Raw genomic sequence first — 15,879 nt, 5'->3', positions numbered from 1 at the left:
AGAACCACATTGAATGCTTTACTCTTCCCTCCTTGTATGGGAAGTGGCAGGTATGCTGTAAAATGCCAAATTGGAGTTTCAATGCAAAGTATTAACAAACTCGGTAATCAAGGCTTCAAATGCCGAAATCCTGAACCTTCAGATGTTTTTCAGTGGCTGAATGCAAATTGTAGATTCAAGCTTGTTTAAAATCACTTAGTTTGTGCTGTCTGACCAATTGCAGATATGGAAGCTTTGACACCTCAGAGGCAGAAGAAATTCCAGTAATCGATTCAGTGAGCACAAAGTAAGATTTAATCTTATGTGTGACTTAATTAAGTTTCATCCAAAATACAACAATGTTAAAAAACCTGCTGGCACTTCCTGTAAGATCTATGGAGGGCCTTCCTCCCACAGCAATGCAGCAAACACGAGACAGCAGCAGTCACATTAACAAAGTTGCTTGATTGTATCAAAAATCTACACAGATTTTGTTTGTTTAAAAAGAAAAGTTGTATCAACAGAAAAGATCCAAAAGTGTTCAGTGAAAAATTGCTCATCCATTCACTATTCAGATCTCCATTTGTCGCCAAACATTTAGATAGCTGAGCTCTGAATTAAGGATACAACATGTCGAAGAATTGAGGTTCCTACCTTCTCCCCTCCCCTCAGTCTGCCTGTGGTGTCTTTCAAATCTCCTGTGAAGGTTTTGAAGAAAAACCTACTCGCAGTACATCTGGAGGGTGATCTATTTTATAAAAACAGTTGACCAAGAATGAAATAGAGGCAGAGCTGCAATCTTTTCTTTGCTGTCATTACGGTTGGTATTGCTGAGCTTATACAAAGGAGATCTGCAGGCCAATGTCCACTGTAGGAGTTGAGGAGCTCCAATATTTGCCAGAGAGACAGACATGTGCAGCTCTCAGCTGGTGACTTAATTCATGCCCAGTGCGTCGTTAAGCCGGCTACTTTGCCCACCACTGACAATACAGTATAATGGTGCAGAAGAGAGTTCAGCTTTCCTCCTGAACTCCCCTCCACTTTGCCAAGAATGTCATGTCTCAGGCCAAGGCCAGTTGACTTGGGACATTCAGCCCTGTATGTACAGACAGTATCTGAAGTTCTTCATTGGAAAGTTGGTTGCCCTTCTATATTTGGGCCAGGAGCTCTTTGTTTGAGATATTTTTAGACTTTGCAACAAATATAAAATGTTGAATATATGAATCTGTTACATCCTTCTGTCCCTCTCTCTGTCTTTACAACCACACTCCAGTCTCACGGTCTTATCCTGTAAACTATTGTTCAGGGTTTTGGGGAGACCAATCACCATATTCTGTAGTTGCGTCTTGACCCGTTGTTAGAAAATTAGCTCTCAATGGCACGAAATGCCGACTCAATGTCTTTCAGGTGTATGGAGATAATTTTCTTGTGGATGTGGATGTTTCCTCAAATTTACTTGATAACACTTTTCGGACCATTTGCAGATCACCTGACGGTGCAAACTACAAGGTAGATGGGAAACCATGCTCTCTAAAATCTGTCATGAAAGAGTAAATTTGAATACAATATGTGGTTAAGGTTTGCTTTATTCAGAGCACAAGGAATACAAAGGAAACTACCGATGAGCTAAGAATTACTGGGTACAAGTGTTTGTTTAAAATGACATTCTTCACAACTAATTTCAGCAGCGGAAACAATGCTAACATTCCGAGCTGTGAGGAGCTTGAAAATCCAATTTCTCTAGAGACAGTTGCTGAGATCAGAAAGTAAGTATTGATCCAATGTGTGAGGAAATGATGCTTTAATCAGAATACAACTATGTGAAGGGCAACCTCTGGAGGCCGCCATTTTCAGGAACATTATTTAGAGACTTTCTCCTGAAACTTAGCAGCATCTGTGGTGAGAAAGCAGAGTGGGCATTTTGAGTTGAGGTTCCCATGTTCAGAACTTCGCATCTCTGAAGACGTGTCGCTTGGCTCAACTTGAACTCTGTTTTCTGTCTGTAGATGCTGCAAAACCTGTTGAGTTTCTCCAGCAATGCCTGCTTTTCTTTCAGCTTGTCGGCTTCTGTAGTTTGTTCTTTTACATTAAAGAAACAGTTGGCTGTTGTTCTAATATTTGCTCTGTTCTTAGTGTTGTAAAAAGAAATTTTAGATGGAAGATTGTGGTTCATGCTGCAGGCCTTCTGCTGGAACTGCAACCTGGAGGCCTTGGCCGATTCCAGCGGTGACCAACAAAGAGATCATTGCCGGGTTACTCACCAGTTGACGGTTTGGCTCAGTTTTGACAGCTGCTAGTCCAGTGAAAGGGATGGCAGATCAGCACCTTTCTCAGCCCTACTGTTAATGCTGATTGTCACTGAGGTTGTGTAAGTGGGCGCCATCAGGAAAGTGAGGGAGGCAGTCCTTAGATGTCAGGGAGAGCCCAGGTGAAAAAGAGAACTGGCCCATGTCACATAGCTTTGCAATGTGTAGGTGGTAAACTCCCTCCCTGCCATTTTCCTAATCCTCCCACCTCCAATTTAATTGTCAGCGAATGATTGGCCATGCATTAACACACAGTCTTTAATGGAATATTTCTTTTCCAAACATTGGACTGTGCACTGCCAGTAAATATATTGAAAAACTTGACTCTCTAACTCTGTTTGCAGTGTTATTACATGTCCCACCTCCCCGCATCGCCCAAAAAAATCCAGACCATTGTGCTTTGAGAACTTGTGTGAAAGTTGAAATCCCTTCTTCCTTGCAACTCCCCCAGCTCCTCTTCCAGACTCAACTCCTGTCACTTGCAAACCACCTGTTAGAGCTTGGAAGGGAAAAACAAATCTCGATCTATTGTAGTTACATACATCAGAAATGTTGCCTGTTTAACAAATCCAGTTGAATAGGACTTGACAACTTGAGAGGGCTTGTCATCTGAAGAGTGGTTGAGGGTTTTGGTTCAGTTTAGGATGGAGTTTAGAAGGATGGGAGGGAATTTTATTGGCACTTACAGAATACTGAGAGGCCTGGAAGGATTGTACATGGAACAGAGAAGATGTTTCCACTAGGAGGAGAGATTAGGACATGCGGGCACAGTCGCGGAGTGAAGAGGCCAACCTTTAGAACTAAGGTAAGAAAGAATTTCTTCAGACAGGGAGTGGTTAATCTGAGGAAAACATTGCAGGAAGCCGACGTCATTCGGACTGTTTAAGATAGAGAGAGAGATGGGTTCTTGATTAATAAGGGGATCAAGGGTTTCAGAAGAAGGCTGGCGATTGGGCTTCAGAAACATCACAGCCAGAATTGAATGGCAAAGCAGACTGAGGAGGTCGAATGAGCTAATTCTGCCCCTATATCTTATGGTCTTATGGATTTGACACTAAATATTTCATTGGTTCTTTTGTGATGAAGCCACTTCTGGGTGCAAGTGTTTTTTTAAAATGTCTTTAGTTTTTGCCTTATATAGTCAGGAAGGCAAATGCAATGTTGGCATTTATTGTGAAAAGATATGAATCTAAAAACAGGGCTGTACCTCTGAGGCTTTATAAGGCTCTGGTCTGGCCGTACTTGGAGTACTGCGTGCAGACTTGGGCCCATATCTCAGGAAGGATGTACTGTCCCTGGAACGTGTTCAGAGGAGGTTCACGAGAATGGTCCAGGGAATTGAAACCTTAAAATATGAGGAACGGTTGATGACTCTGAGACTCTACTCATTTGGGGTTTAGAAGGATGAGGGGTGATCTAATTGAAACTTTCAGAACACTGAATGGCCTCGACAGAATGGTTGTTGGGAAGATGCTTCCATCGGTAGGAGAGACGAGGCCCCGAGGGCACAGCCTTAGAATGAAGACAAGACCTTTTAAATTGGAGATTTGCAGAAACTTCTTCAGCCAGAGAGTTTTAAGTCTGTGAAATTCACTGCCACAGAATGCTGTGGAGGCCAGGAAATTTAAAACTGAGACAGATAGGTGCCTGATTATCAAGGGGATCAAGGGCTATGGGGAGAAAGCAGGAGAATGGGGTTGAGGAACTTATCAGCCATGACGAAATGGCAGAACAGACTCAATGGGCCGAATGGCCTAATTTCTGCACCTATGTCTTACGGTTTTGTGGTCTTAAATAATTGCAGGTCTAAAACCTTTGACAGCCCAAACTCTGAGAAAGATGAAGAACCAAGTTCACCAAAAGAGACAGCAACAATTTCAAAGTAAGTTTCATCCTTCTGTGCTTCATTCATAATACATAACATGAAAAGAAATTGCTGTGAATATAGTAGCTCTTGAAAGATTATATCGCCGTTCGAGACAATAAAAATCACATTAAAGAAACAGCTTTAATCCCTCCGAGGCCATTGCCAGTAATTAAATCAATGACACATTTCAGCCTTTGATCGATAGAAAACATTCAAAAATGTTCAGTGAAAATTTGATTGGCCCTCAACATCCAGACCTTGGTGGTCTAACTTGCAACAATGCTAAACTGCGAAACCTCCCACCTCCCCTCAAATGCACAAGCCGATGTAACTGGAGTGTCCTACATATTTTCTCTGAAAATTTGGAAAGCAAACCATCTAGTGTAGTCATTCATCTGGACTTTGACCAAATGAGGACTTGAAATACAGAGCATTTTGGGATTCAAAATTTATTTTCAATGTTTACAAGTCATTTGTAGATGCAAATCCTTTCCTTAATTTGTGCTTCATGAGCACTTGCAGCTGCAGATATTTTGGCCGTATAGATTGTCGGGTGGGTGGGAATCAAAGTTTGCCAGGCATCTGTGTAACCATGAGGAAGCAAGTTTGATCAGAAGTACTTTTGATGTGTTTTAATTCTGCAATTTGGAATGCAGCTGTGTGAAAAGGGAATGATGGAGTATCATTGATTTCAAAACTTTTTGTGCAATGTAATGAATGCCACTCCAGACTATGGCAGTCACATTAAAGTGTCTGCTGGACTGCTTTCCTAGAAAATTCATGGTAGAGATATTTACCTGAAATGATAGCATCACCATTGAAGCATCCAAAACACTTAGATGGGAAATTGTTTTCAGATCAATATTGAGGTTATATTTCTGGACAATGTGGCTCTGGTAAAAATACTAAAGCAATGGGTTAATCTCCTCTACCCCACCTCAGCACTTCTCTGTGTTCCTCCTTCCTGCTTCAGCTGCACCCTCCCCACAAACTTCCTCCAAGTTCATTGAAGTGTCCTTCAAACGTCTGTGACATTTGAAGAAATATGTTATCAATTAAGAATGTGACCTGCTCCCCGTGTCCGAGCCTTGGTATTTCTCCCATACAATATTGCCATTGAATAATTTGCATTTTGAATTATCTAAGTTGGCCATTTGCCATGTGTATCCATGGAGTCAGGCAGAGACCTGGAATTAATCCTGAGTTTATTCTGTCCAGGTCTTTAAGGAAACTCAGAACTGTTAAAAGAGCAGGAAAGAAAAATGATTTTTTTTCAGCAAAACAGCCACTGGTGACTAATCTGACCTTAAGCTTCAGTGAATTTGAGCAATGACAAATTCCTACATCAGTGCTCCGAATCAAACTATGAGTTACAAGCTGTGCTTGTGAGGGTTGAATTGTCAATAGTCTGTAAAGAGCTTGAGTTTCTTTGTCAGAGATGAGGAAGTTAAACTTAAATCCTCTCTTTTGGGATGTTTATTGTCTGTCCCAGTGTAGAGGTTCTTTATTTGACCTCTTTACTCCTCATCTACCCACTGGCTCCCCCTCACAGCCAAAATAAGATAAGAGTGCCAGAAATTAAAAATGTGATCATGTGCACAAGTAAAATGATTTATTTGGTGTTTTGTGACCAGTTGCAGCTGTGAAAATGTTGACATGTCACACTGTGTAGTGGGTGGAAACCTAAGTTTGTCAGAAACTGAAGGAGTAATTGACAAGTAAATTTGATGTGATGACAGATTAAACCTGTTGTTCAGTATTTGGGATCTAATACTGTGAAAGGAAACTGTTGGGATTTGCTGTAGGATTATGTCAGGGTTGCCTCAGGAAGATACCCCAACTGGCAGTGCAGTGAGCACCAATCCAGACAACAGCAATCACATGAAGCAACTGCTTCACTGCTTCTGCAATGTTTGGCTTATTTTAAGAGATGGGATAATGTTGAATTAGCATAAAGCATTCAAAGCTTTTCAATGGTAGACTGAATTTTGCTTGTCTTTCAGTATCAAGTTCTTGCACAGCGCAGGAACGGCTTTCAACAAGGGTGAAATACTGAAGAAATGGTTTTCTCTCCTTATTGCCCTGCTCTGTCTCTTCCAACCCACACCCCAGCACTGCCTCAGTATGAAGGCCTGTGGGCATCCTGTGGAAGTCAAAAGGATCCCTCTCTCAACACTGTGATTTTTTGTTGTTGAATTGGGTTGGATTTAATTCTGGACGTGTTTGCCTGTTCTCTATGACTTAATTTGTTCTCTTCGATCAATTGCAGTTCTGGAAATGTTGACAGTGCATATGGTGAGGAAAATGGAAGTTGTGTTTCTTCAGGATCCAGCGAAATAATTGCTGAGTAAGTTTAATTGCATGCATGACAAAGTGAATCATTATTCAGAATATGACAAAGTGGTAGGATATAGCTGGGGAGCTAGCAGTTTGTGCAATGTTATACAGCCATCAAATGGTAATAGCCCAGAGACAATGATTTGATGTTTGTACCAGCTCTCAAAGAGGGACTTGCCTACGTTCACTCCTAAGTCCTTTTACTGTGTAATACTGCGAAACCTCTCCTTTCGAAAATTGTAGTTCACTTTTGAAGACCGCAATTGAAGCTGCATCCACCACACTATTCGGCAGAGCTTTCCAGTTCCTGAATAGGCTATTGAAAAAAAAAATTCCTTGTCACCATTGGTTCTTTTTGCTGATCATCTTAAATCAGTGTCCGTTTCTCCTTAAGCCTTCTGTCACAAGGCACCGATTGTTCTTATCCATTCTAACCAAATCCCTTATGATTTTGAACACTTTTAAAATCACTTCTTAGTTTTCTCCAAGAGCAGCCTGTGCTTCTTCAGGCTCTCCACAGGGCTGTCTAGTTTGTCATCTCTGGTAATATTTTTTGTGACTGTTTTGTGCACCCTGTCAAATCCCTTCCTGAAGTGTGGTTGGTAAATACCAGAGTTGAGGGCATATCAGGAGTTTTTTTTATAATGATTTGTCAGAACATATTTGTTTTTCATACAATGCTCCAATTTTTAAAGTTCAGAATCCTGATGATATCTTCAACCTGCACTACCACTTCTATAATTTGTGCGCACACACACACGATATATCGAATATCAGACATGGATCATTTCAGGAAGCACCATATCATAAGATATTTATTTTGGCTACAGAAGAGAAGAAGGAACAATCCAGAATAATTTTGATTTGGAGGAGGTCCAACTTCAAAAGGAGCAAGAAGGCGTTTGCAGCAAGTAAATTTCAACACAAGTTTAGGCAAAACTGCAATGAAACAGCAGTCTGTCTTACAGCAGGAGGTTGTTTAGTGACAATCTCAGAGTGTTCCCACAAGCAGGAGAGAGTGGCAAATGGTACAAATGATGAGGATTATTGATGACCCCAATGTGTACAGAGTGAAATATAGGTACTTCAGAAGGGAAGTGTAGAAGGAAAGGAGACTGGCAAACATTTTCAGGTGCCTTGCAGCATTCAGTCATCTCTTGCTAAATGTGGATTTGCATGCACAAGAGATTTAAAGGACCCACAAAATATTGTGCCATATTAATGCAGTCAGAATGATTTCATGGGCAATACACACATGTTCTAATTTTCAAAATGAAAAGAAAAGAGATGTGGAAATCCAGTGTGTGACGTTCATTCTGCTTCCCCGACATTTACATTAGATTTTCTTTTCTCAAAGATGAACTTGTAACTATTTTGGGCTCTCCTATTTCCTGCAGGAATCCTTGACAACATCCTGTGATGAACTTGTTTGTTTACAACAAGGCAAAGCAGTCCTTCAGTTCTCCTGTTCTGTGCCCCTATCCCCTTCCAATATCCCTGATCCCAAATGGTGGCACAAATCATGATTAAGCACCCCGCTAGTGGTTTGGGACAAAAGTGAATAAAACATACTCACAAAACATAATACAGAGACAGGTGGCAAAGTATTTTTGATTAATTTTTCGCAATAATGAAGTGATTTTGACCCAGTACAACACAAAGTTTAATAAGTGCAGTGAATGTGTTAGGACAATGACTAGACCTTGAGATTAAGGATAAAATGTAACATTGACTTCCTTCAATGCTTTTTATGTAGTTTGGAGCTTCCTGAAACAATGTTTGGGATGTCTAAGTTTCTGCATGTAGTGAATGGAAGAGTGCTATTTTAATTGAACAAAATCTATCAATTTCTGTAAGTCTGTGTTGGGCATAACAATAAAAGTTTGGAAGCTGAATGCAGTATGAGGAGCCTTTTTGCAAAACTGAAATGTTGGTCAAATGAATGTCTGTTTACCACTGAAATATGCAGGAGTACCGCAATTCTGTCATAATGGGTTGCATATTTTTCAAATGACATCAGTGATGGTTTCTCTTGTCACCTCAGTTTTTTTTAATACATTAGTTTTCTGAATGTCGGTGAGTATTTAACAGTTTATGCAATTCACAAATGGTTTTTTGGGGTAACTGATCAAAACTCAGTTCAGAGACAAAGCGATTCTCACCACTGCTGACCTTCAATTGATGTGCCTCTGACATTATAGGGACACCCCGGGGATGAAAAGTTTCACAAATGTGCTATGCTTATAAAATTTGAGAAGATCAGCAAATAACCAGAGGTGATTAGATTTTTCTTCAAAGCAGTAAGCTAATGAGCTGGCTTTCATGAACCCAATGGATTGCAGAAATGATCCAGCTGGTCCTTTCAAAAGGGAATTTGGGTTTCTCTTTTTTCCTGTGGCCAAAATATTCTCTTTCTTTGCCCAAGTAAATAAATGTTCCAGCAGAATAATTCCAGCAATAAGCTTTTGAGTTTTAAAGAAAAAGATGACCTATACTTGCCCTCGAATTTTAAACATGACAGCTCACTCATGTGTCTCACATTATCTCTCAGAGGTTCAATAGTGCATAAAGATTCTTCGCAGGTTATTACTTTCTTATTTGCTTTTGTATTGTGCCTGTAGTCATCTTAGATGATGGTATTCTTTTAAAGGTCAAGCGAAAAATTTGTAAAACGAAGGAATCTCAGCAAAATGTGGTTTGTTGAAATTTGAGGAGGTTGGTTCTCATTAAGCTCTGAGATCGTTCTGGTTAAGACAATCATCTGTTATATTTACTATCTCCTCCTTTCACAGTGTAACTGTTTATTACATTGGCTGCTTAGATCACTGATTTGTCTAATGTCTTTTGGTGAATGTTTCCATTTGCAGGGAGATCCTTGCGAGATTTTAAAAAGTCAACAACAAAATGGCTTCCATGCCATTCGAAAGTTCAAATCCATTTTACTAATTGGACAGATGTTGTGTTTAAGATTCGTGTTTGAGTCAACCATTTGAATTCAGCTAAAAGATCATCATAATTCAATGGATGCTAATAGTATCCATTCACCTTACACACATCCTACATTTCAAGATTTTCCTATATCCATAGTGAAAGGGAGAAACAGGCTGACTAGATGCTACAGTTATTTTGGTCTTCTGTAATTAGATCCAAGGAATTCATCCCTTTTTGCATGAGTGTTCTCATTTACTTAGGTGTTTATTTGAGACAGAGAATTAACTGGAGCTCAAAATTGTTTGGATCACATAATTCCAATATAATTTTAATAATCTGTTTCTGGCCAAGTTTTCGAAGTATTGACGAACAGTCGATGACTTAGGAAGGAATGAATTTATGGCTGACAGATGTGCTGAAGAGACAAAAATGCATTAAAAATTAACCTCAGAGGACATTGGAATACTGCAGAGAAAGAGAGGTTGAGCAAGTCGTCAAAGATCTGACAAAGACAGTTGAACATGGGTAAATTTGAAGTCCATTTTGGCAGGAAGCATAGCAGTTTTTTTTGTTGAAGGAGATTGCATAGCTCTGAGATACAGTGGATTCTGGGTATCCTCGTGCATGAATCACAAATTGCTTATGTACAGATACATTAAGTAATTAGGAAAGCAAATAAATGTTTTCATTTTATCATGAAGGAACTTAAACACAAAATTAGGGATCACTGGTGAGCCCATATCTTGAATGTTTTTCTTTGTGGTGGTCAGCCTTATTTAAAGATGGAAGTAAATATATGAGAGGCAGTTCAGAACAGGTTTACCAGAATAATACCGAGCCTAAGTGACTTGCCTCACAAGGAAAATTTGTACAGACAAGGCTTGCATCAGTCGGTGTTTAGGGCGGAAGGCGCAATGTGATTGAAAGAAAAAAACCTGAGCATTTGTACAGGGTAGATATGCAGACGGTGTTTCCTCTTACAGAAGAGACTAGAATGAAGGGCGAGTGTCTAAAATTCAGTGGTTGTCAACTTAAAACAGTGGTTTTTTAAATATCTCAAAATGTGGGTATTCTTTTAAGTTTTCTTCCTGAAAAGATGGTAAAAGCAGAGCACTGGAATACTGTAAATGGAAAGATAAATAGATACTTGTTGAGAGCAAGGGAGTGAAAGGTCACTCAGATAGGCAGGAATGTAGATTTGAAGTTACGATCAGATGAGACAGAACCACATTGAATGTTTTACTCTTCTCTGTTGTATGGGATGTGGCAGGTATGCTGTAAAATGCCAAATTGGAGTTTCAATGCAAAGTATTAACAAACTCGATAATCAAGGCTTCAAATGCCGAAATCCCGAACCTTCAGATGTTTTTCAGTGGCTGAATGCAAATTGTAGATTCAAGCTTGTTTAAAATCACTTAGTTTGTGCTGTCTGACCAATTGCAGATATGGAAGCTTTGACACCTCAGAGGCAGAAGAGATTCCAGTAATCGATTCAGTGAACACAAAGTAAGCTTCAGTCTAATGTGTGACTTAATTAAGTTTCATCCAAAATACAACAATGTTAAAAAACCTGCTGGCACTTCCTGTAAGATCTGTGGAGGGCCTTCCTCCCACAGCAATGCAGCAAACACTAGACAGCAGCAGTCACATTAACAAAGTTGCTTGATTGTATCAAAAATCTACACAGATTTTGTTTGTTTAAAAAGAAAAGCTGTATTAACAGAAAAGATCCAAAAGTGTTCAGTGAAAAAAATTGCTCATCCATTCACTATGCAGATCTTCATTTGTCGCCAAACATTTAGATAGCTGAGCTCTGAATTAAGGATACCACATGTCGAAGAATTGAGGTTCCTACCTCATCCCCTACCCTCAGTCTGCCTGTGGTGTCTTTCAAATCTCCTGTGAAGGTTTTGAAGAAAAACCTGCTGCTGTCCATGAACACACTAAATCTGGAGGGTGATCTTTTTTCATAAAAACAGTTGACAAAAGGATGAAATAGGGGCAGAGCTGCAATCTTTACAATTGTCATTGCCGAGCTTATAGAAAAGAGATTTGCAGGCCAATGTCCACTGCGGGAGTTGAGGAACTCTAATATTTACCAGAGAGACAGACAGACACAAGTGGCTGTCAGCTGGTGACGTGATTCATGCCCAGTGAGTCATTAAACCACCTACTTTGCCCACCTCTGACAATACAGTATAATGGTGCAGAAGAGAGTTCAGCTTTCCTCCTGAACTCCCCTCCACTTTGCCAAGAATGTCATGTCTCAGGCCAAGGCCAGTTGACTTGGGACATTCAGCCCTGAATGTAGAGACGCTATCTGAAGTTCTTCACTGGAAAGTTGGTTGCCTTTCTATATTTGGGCCTGGAGCTCTTTGTTTGAGATATTTTTAGACTCTGCAACAAATATAAAATGTTGAAGAAATGGATTTGTTGCATCCTTCTCCCTCTCTCTCTCTCTCTCTCTCTTTACTTCCACACTCCAGTCTCATGGTCTTATCTTGCAAACTACCGTTGGGGGTTTCGGGGAGACCAATGACCATATTCTGTAGTTGCGTCTTGACCCGTTGTTAGAAAATTAGCTGTCAATGGCACAAAATGCCGACTCAATGTCTTTCAGGTGTATGGAGATAATTTTCTTGTGGATGTGGATGTTTGCTCAAATTTACTTGATAACACTTTTAGGACCATTTGCAGATCACCTGAAAGTGCAAACTACAAGGTAGATGGGAAACCTTGCACTCTAAAATCTGTCATGAAAGAGTAAGTTTGAATACAATAAGTGGTTAAGGTTTTGCTTTATTCAGAGTACAAGGAATACAAAGGAAACTGCCGATGAGCTAAGAATTACTGGGTGCAAGTATTTGTTTAAAATGACATTCTTCACAACTAATTTCAGCATCGGGAACAATGATAACATTCTGAGCTGTGAGGAGCTTGAAAATCCAATTCCTCCAAAGACAGTTGCTGAGATCAGAAAGTAAGTATTGATCCAATATGTGAGGAAATGATGCTTTAATCGGAATACAAAAATATGAAGGGCAGCTGCTGGAGGTCTGGCATTTTCAGGAGCATTACATAGAGGCTATCTCCCGAAACTTAGCAGCATCTGTGGAGAGAAAGCAGAGTGGGCGCTTTGAGTTAAGGTTCCCCTGTTTAGAACTTCACACCTCTGAAGAAATGTCACCTGGCTTCACTTGAACTCTGTTTTCTGTCTGCAGATGCTGCAAAACCTGTAGAGTTTCTCCAGAAACATCTGCCTTTCTTTCAGATTGCCGGTGTCCATAGTTTGTTTGTTTTCACATTAAAGAAACAGTTGGCTGTTGTTCTAATATTTGCTCTGTTCTTAGTGTTGTAAAAAGAAATTTTAGATGGAAGCTTGTGGTTCATGCTGCAGGCCTTCTGCTGGATCTGAAACCTGGAGGCCTTGGCCGATTCCAGCGGTGACCAATACAGAGATTGCTGCCGGCGTTACTCACCAGCTGACGGTTTGGATCAGTTTTGACAGCTGCTGGTCCAGTGAAAGGGATGGCAGATCAGCATCCTTCTCAGCCCAACTGTTAATGCTGATTGTCACTGAGGTTGTGTATGCACTGTCCCTGGAACGGGTTCAGAGGAGGTTCATGAGAATGGTCCAGGGAATGGAAAGCTTAAAATATGAGGAACGTTTGAGGACTCTGAGACTATACTCATTGGAGATTAGATGGATGAGGGGTGATCTAATTGAAACTTTTAGAATACTGAATGGCCTGGACAGAGTGGATGTTGGGAAGATGCTTTCATTGGTAGGAGAGACTAGGACCCGAGGGCCCACTTTTAGAATAAAGAGGAGATCTTTTCAATTGGAGATTTGGAGAAACCTCTTCAGCCAGAGAGTGTTGAATCTGTGAAATTCACTGCCACAGAAGGCTGTAGGGGCCAGGTCATTGAGTACATTTAAAACTGAGACAGATTATCAAGGGGATTAAGGGTTATGGGGAGAAAGCAGGAGAATGGTGTTGAGGAACTTATCATCCTGACTGAATGGCAGAACTGACTCAATGGGCCGAATGGCCTAATTTCTGCTCCTCTGTCTTATGGTCTTATGGTCTGAATGAATTGCAGGTCTAAAACCTTTGACAGCCCAAACTCTGAGAAAGATGAAGAACGAAGTTCACCAAAAGCGACTGCAGACATTTCAAATTAAGTTTCATCCTTCTGTGCTTCATTCATAATACATAACATGAAAAGAAATTGCTGTGAATATAGTAGCTCTTGAAAGATTATGTCACCATTCGAGACGATAAAAATCACATTAAAGAAACAGCTTTACTCCCTCCGAGGCCATTGCCCGTAATTAAATCAATGACACATTTCAGCCTTTGATCCATAGAAAACATTTTAAAATGTTCAGTGAAAATTTGATTGGCCCTCAACATCCAGACCTTGGTGGTCTAACTTGCAACAATGCTAAACTGCGAAACCTCCCACCTCCCCTCAAATGCACCAGCCAATGTAACTGGAGTGTCCTACGTATTTTCTCTGAAAATTTGGAAAGCAAACCATCTAGTGTAGTCATTCATGTGGACTTTGACCTAATGGGGACTTGAAATACAGAGCATTTTGGGATTCAGTATTTATTTTCAATGTTTACAAGTCAGTTGTAGATGCAAATCCTTTTCTTAATTTGTGCTTCATGTGCACTTACAGCTGCAGATATTTTGGCTGTATAGATTGTCGGGTGGGTAGGAATCAAAGTTTGCCAGGCATCTGTGTAACCATGAGGAAGCAAGGTTGATCGGAAATAATTTTGATATGTTTTAATTCTGCTTCATTTGGAATGCAGCATTGTGAAAAGGGAATGATGGGGAACCATTGATTTCTTCAAAATTTTTGTTGCAGTGTAATGAGTGCCACTCCAGACTATAGCAGTCACATTAAAGTGTCTGCTGGGCTGCCTCCCTCAAAAATTTATAACAGAGACAGTTGTCTGAAATAATAGCATCACCATTGAAGCATCCAAAACACTTAGATGGGAAATTGTTCTCAGATCAATATTGAGGTTATATTTCTGGACAATGTGGCTCTGGTAAAATTGCTAAAGAAATGAGTTAATCTCCTCTACCCCACCTCAGCACTTCTCTGTGTTCCTCCTTCCTGCTCAGCTGCACCCTCCCTACAAACTTCCTCCAAGTTCATTGAAGTGTCCTCCAAATGTCCGTAACATTTGAAGAAATATGTCTTCAATTAAGAATGTGACCTGCTCCCCATGTCCGAGCCTTGGTATTTCTCCCATACAATATTGCCATTGAATAATTTGCATTTTGAATTATCTAATTTGGTCATTTGCCATGTGTATTCATGGAGTCAGGCACTTTCACAAGTCAGAGACCTTGAATTAATCCTGAGCTTATTCTGTCCAGATCTTTAACGAAACTCAGAACTGTTAAAGGAGCAGGATAGAAAAATGATTTTTTTTCAGCAAAACAGCCAATGGTGACTAATCTGACCTTAAGCTTCAGTGAATTTGAGCAAAGACAAATTCCTACATCAGTGCTCTGAATCAAACTTTGAGTTACAAGCTGTGCTTGTGAGGGTTGAATTGTCAATAGTCTGTAAAGAGCTTGAGTTTCTTTTTCAGATATGAGGAAGTTAAACTTAAATCCTCTCTTTTGGGATGTTTGTTGTCTGTCCCAGTGCAGAGGTTCTTTATTTGACATCTTTACACCTCATCTACCCACTGGCTCCCCCTCACAGCCACAAATCCCAAGTTGATAAGAGTGCCAGAAATTAAAAATGTGATCATATGCACAAGTAAAATGATTTATTTGGTGTTTTGTGACCAGTTGCAGCTGTGAAAATATTGACATGTCACACTGTGTGGTGGGTGGAAACCTAAGTTTGTCAGAAACTGAAGGAGTAATTGACAAGTAAATTTGATGTGACGACAGATTAAACCTGTTGTATGGTATTTGGGATCTAATACTGTGAAAGGAAACTGTTGGGATTTGCTGTAGGATTATGTCAGGGTTGCCTCAGGAAGATACCCCAATTGGCAGTGCAGTGAGCACCAATCCAGACAATAGCAATCACATGAAGCAACTGCTTCACTGCTTCTGCAATGTTTGGCTTATTTTGAGAGATGGGATAATGTTGAATTAGCATAAAGCTTTCAAAGCTTTTCAGTGGTAGATTAAATTTTGCTTGTCTTTCAGTATCAAGTTCTTGCATAGCCCAGAAACGGCTTTCAACAAGGGTGAAATACTGAAGAAATGGTTTTCTCTCCTTATTGCCCTGCTCTGTCTCTTCCAACCCACACCCCAGCACTGCCTCAATATGAAGGCCTGTGGGCATCCTGTGGAAGTCAAAACAATCCATCTCTCAAGGCTGTGATTTTTTGTTGTTGAATTGGGTTGGATTTAATTCTGGACGAGTTTGCCTGTTCTAAATGACTTAATTTGTCCTCTTTGATCAATTGCA

At 40.2% G+C, this 15,879-nt stretch overlaps 1 long non-coding RNA gene across 1 annotated transcript in view; it reads left to right on the top strand.

Annotated features, from left to right (window-relative positions):
- Positions 1-13,593, top strand: part of LOC132209874 (uncharacterized) — a 31,049-nt gene extending 17,456 nt beyond the window's left edge. Inside the window, exons 8-9 of the long non-coding RNA XR_009446012.1 lie at positions 10,864-10,926; positions 12,320-13,593. This is a non-coding gene — a long non-coding RNA (uncharacterized LOC132209874). The remainder of the gene's footprint in view (positions 1-10,863; positions 10,927-12,319) is intronic.
- The last annotated feature ends 2,286 nt before the right edge of the window (positions 13,594-15,879 follow it).

The sequence above is a fragment of the Stegostoma tigrinum genome, chromosome 8 (genome assembly GCF_030684315.1).
Source record: "Stegostoma tigrinum isolate sSteTig4 chromosome 8, sSteTig4.hap1, whole genome shotgun sequence".
NCBI classification, from domain to species: Eukaryota; Metazoa; Chordata; class Chondrichthyes; order Orectolobiformes; family Stegostomatidae; genus Stegostoma; species Stegostoma tigrinum.
The sequence above is the reverse complement of the archived record's forward strand: the minus strand, read 5'-3'. Positions and strand labels throughout refer to the sequence as shown.